Below are 4,613 nucleotides of genomic sequence, written 5' to 3' on the forward strand. Positions count from 1 at the left end.
CAGAAATAACTGTCAAACCTAAACCTTATGATCCACCAAATTGTCCATCAAAGTTGAGGGACACATTATGACATTCCCACTTAAAAGCTGGCACCCTTTACAAGTAGACTACCTTTTAAGAAATGTCTTATGGGGTACTTCAGGGTAGAATGGACAGACACTCAAAGGCAATATGAACAAACAAAGGTTAAGGTAAAGATAAATATATGTACAAATATATAAGATACAACATTTGGCCGGGCACGGTGGCTCATGCCTGTAATCCCAGCACTTTGGGAGGCCGAGTTGCATGGATCACGTGATCAGGAGATCAAGACAATCCTGGCTAAGACGGTGAAACCCTTTCTCTACTAAAAATACAAAAAAAATTGACAGGCAAGGTGGCAAGCCCCTGTAGTCTCAGCTACTCGAGACGCTGACATATGAGAATGGCGTGAATCTGGGAGTCGGAGCTTTCAATGAGCCTACATCGCACCACTGCACTCCAGCCTAGGTGACAGTGCAAGACTCCATATCAAAAAGAAAAAAAAAATTAACAATATGCACCTCCACAAGTTGTTCTCCAAGTACCTTAAAACACAAATATATTTAATAAAAAAAACCACTTCTAATTTGTGTTTTTGACATAAAATGAATGAAGGTATAATTTTGAGGACTCAGTAAGTGAAATAGTGGAGGTAAATTATACAAGAGTAAAGGTTTTCTATGTTACTGAAGGTAAGCTACTGTAACTTTAAAAATGTTATAACATTAGAATGTTCCATACAATCGTCACAGCAACCGCAATTAAACAAACAAACACAAAGGAGTAACAGGCAGGAAGAAAGCTTTCTGTTCTACACCAGAAGGTTGTGGCTGTGGATTTAGCTACCCTCACCTGAGGCTACTGAGCAAGCTATCATGCACCATAGCATAGCTGCTATTTCACACAATTTTCACTACACCAGTGGTGATGAAATAGAAGAGGTTCATCCATACGCAGAAGCTGGTGAAGAACTGGAGGCAGAAAGGAGTGACTATGTGGTAACACAACTGAAAAAATGTTGGCACAACAACTGCTCCAATCCTGTGTCTTTCCTCATGGCTTCCCAGGAGTTTGAGGTTGAAAGTATTTTTGACAAAAGACAAGATAAAAATGGGAATACAGAGTATTTGATTCGGTGGAAAGGTTACAACAAACAGGATGACACTTGGGAACCAGAGCAGCACCTCACAGACAGTGAAAAATGTATACATGATTTTAATAGATGAAAGACTGAAAAACAGAAAAAACTGACATGGACTAGAACCAGTAGAATTTTTTCAAACAATGCCAGAAGAAGAACTTCCAGATCTACAAAAGCGAGTTATTCTAAGAAATCTCCTAAAACGCTAGTGACTGATAAACACCACAGATCCAAAAACAGCAAGTTATTTCCTGCCAGCAAGATCGTTAGGAGAAAGGCAGCTTCAATTCTCTCCAACACACAGAATATGGAGATAATAAATTCAACTATCAAGACCCTTGCACCTGACAGCCCCTTTAACGACAAGAAAACTGTGAGTGGCTTTCAGAAACATAAGAAACTGGACCCTATTGCAGCAGATCAGCAGGACACGGTGGTCTTCAAGGTGACACAAGGGAAACTCCTCCAGGACCATTTTTCACATCCTGGTGCAGAACAAACTGGAATAGAGAACAAGACTCATATACACCCACCAATGTCGCAGATGTATGGCTCACTTACTGCTTCCATGGCCACAGGTTCAGTTACCCAAAAAGGTATAGTGGTATTAATAGACCCATTAGCAGCCAATGGAACGACAGACATGCATACCTCAGTTTCAAAGGTGAAAGGTGGGCAAAGAGATATTACTGATGACAGCAGAGACCAGCCTTTTATCAAGAAGATGTAATTTACCATAAGGTTAACAGAAAGTGCCAGCACTTACAGAGACATTGTAGTGAAGAAAGAGGATGGATTCACCCAGATAGTGCTATCAACTAGATCGACAGAAAAAAATGCACTGAATACAGAAGTAATTAAAGAAATGGTTAATGCTCTGAATAGTGCTGCTGTGGATGACAGCAAGCTTGTGCTGTTCAGTGCAGATGGAAGTGTCTTTTGCTGCAGTCTTGATTTTGGGTACTTTGTGACGCACTTAAGGAATGACAGAAACAGAGCAATGCTTGAAATGGTGGACACCGTCAAGAACTTTGTGAATACTTCTATTCAATTTTAAAAGCCTATTGTTGTATCAGTCAATGGCCCTGCCATTGGACTAAGTGCATCCATCCTGCCTCTTTGTGATCTCGTGTGGGCTAATGAAAAGTCTTGGTTCCAAACCCCTTATACGACCTTTGGACAGAGTCCAGATGGCTGTTCAACTATTACATTTCAAAAAATGATGGGTAAAGCATCTGCCAATGAAATGTTATTTGCTGGGCGAAAGCTGACAGCACGGGAGGCATGTGCCAAAGGTCTGGTTTCTCAGGTATTTTTGAGTGGAACTTTCACCCAAGAGGTTATGATTCAAATTAAGGAGCTTGCCTCATATAATCAAATTGTACTGGCAGAATGTAAGGCCCTTGTTCACAGTAATATTAACTTGGAGCTGGAACAGGCCAATGAGAGAGAGTGTGAGGTGCTGAGGAAGATCTGGAGCTCAGCCCAAGGGATAGAATCCATGTTAAAGTATGTTGAAAATAAAATTGATGAATTTTAATTGTTAGTCTGTCTGCTCAGGACACAAGAACTAAGCTGAACCAAATGCATCATGAGTTGCAAGATGCCCTAATCCATCTTCATAGCCCAAAACAGTTTCACCCATAGCTAAGGATTGGAAACAGAACTGGAAAGGTCCAAACTAGGTATTTAAATGGTCACATAATTTTTAAGCACTGTAGCTTTAAAGGAAGTAATAAAACAGCTTGTTTGCCCAAATGTGTTTATTTTGTGCTCACATAAGCCCAAATATAAAAGCAGATTGTTGGATACTAGATTCTTCTTGCAAGCTCTAATATGTATCTATGGCTACTACTATATGTAAGACGAGAGTTGTGTTTTATTGGATGTTTATGACAGAGAATCCTGTAATAATGTTGATTTTTCTTATTTTTTTATCCTAGAATACTGCTACTGGCTTACGAGGCAGCCTTAGCTTCCCTCCCAAAAAAGACACAGAACTGTCAGAGATGGTGCCTTTAACTTTACACTGGCACAAACACTTCAGAGACACACAATTATAAATTAAAAGACTTCTCTTTTAGAATAAATATTTCTGAAACAAAATTCACTGATGATCATTCTCCTAAACTGAACATAGGACTAGAATTTGTGGTGAGATATTACTTGATTTTCTTTTCTTTTATATATGTCTAGTTCTTACACTGTTAACAAAAGAAAACTTTATCTCTCTAAGGTAAAACTTGCTGCACCATATTAGTGAATTATGGAATCACTTTGGTGGAAATATCCAGGTTTTAATGTTTGTAATGTGCAGATTTCTGTTACCTTAGAGTATGCTCTAGTTAATAAGTTAAAATTCTGGACACATTATTAAAGGCAGAAACTTCTTTCAAAACAAAGACCCCTACACTCTGTATGACCTTTACAATTATCAGTGTCTCTTTTTATGAGCACACAATTTTCTAGAACACTGTATGTGTTCAGTTACCCAACAGCTCTATGAATACTGTCTTGCTGGTTTTTATCAAGGCTCCATTACATAGGCATAGTTGAATAATCCTCTGGCCACTGGTGATGAATGTCATCTTTTCCACAAGATCTCTAGGGTGTCTCTTCACCAGCCAACAAACTCTGCGGACGATGGCACCTTTGTGCAAGTTTCCCTTGAGCCTTCTTGTCTAATTTTAAACACCCATCTTACAGGCAGCACTCAGCTCAAACTATGGGCTTAGCTTTCAGTTTTCTATGGATGCACCAGGCACAGAATGGAGGCAGATGCATGAGTGAGTGTTGGTTGAGTTCCATCACTGCACAGAGCTTTACATGTTTTCTGTGATGAGGTAAGCAGGTAAGGTGCTGGTAAAGGTGACAGTTCCCTGAAAATATTTAGGTGAATCAGGCATAGCACAAGCTTTCTCTTCTGCAGGCACTGAAGAATGCAGTGGCATCCGGAAATGAAGAAATGCCAGAAAATGCAAAGACCTAAAGACGTCGTCTCAGCCCTGGCTTGGGAATGGTTTAGATCTGGGATATCTAAAGGGCGAATGTCCTGCTTTCTTTTTTCTTTTTCTTTTCTTTTTTTCTTTTTCTCATCTATGGGATCACTACGGCTTAAATTAGGTTTTTCAAAGTGCTCTGTCTCTCTTTCTACTGGAAATTAGGATTTGTGTTTTCTTCACTCTTTCTGTCTTTCACTGCCTTTTATTTACTATGTCATGCTATGGAAGAAATGTGTTTCGGCCCAGAATCTTTCTGTTGACTGTAGGGCTGTTTGTCAGAAGCAGTAAGATTTTGGCTTAGCAATAACATAACGTCTTCCTATTTGAGACCAAAAAAAAGGCTAGATATTATAAAGGCTCCATATATTTATTGATGTATCAGAAAACTTCCCCAGGTCTTACTTTATTTTGTTTAAGGTGCTGTAATGAAAAAGAAACTTGCAAT

At 39.2% G+C, this 4,613-nt stretch overlaps 1 pseudogene; it reads left to right on the forward strand.

The window, feature by feature from the left end:
- The first annotated feature begins 1,080 nt into the window (after window positions 1-1,080).
- LOC129025918 (testis-specific chromodomain protein Y 2-like) lies at window positions 1,081-2,706 on the forward strand (annotated as a pseudogene).
- The last annotated feature ends 1,907 nt before the right edge of the window (window positions 2,707-4,613 follow it).

The sequence above is a fragment of the Pongo pygmaeus genome, chromosome Y, assembly GCF_028885625.2.
Source record: "Pongo pygmaeus isolate AG05252 chromosome Y, NHGRI_mPonPyg2-v2.0_pri, whole genome shotgun sequence".
In the NCBI taxonomy this organism is placed as follows: Eukaryota; Metazoa; Chordata; class Mammalia; order Primates; family Hominidae; genus Pongo; species Pongo pygmaeus.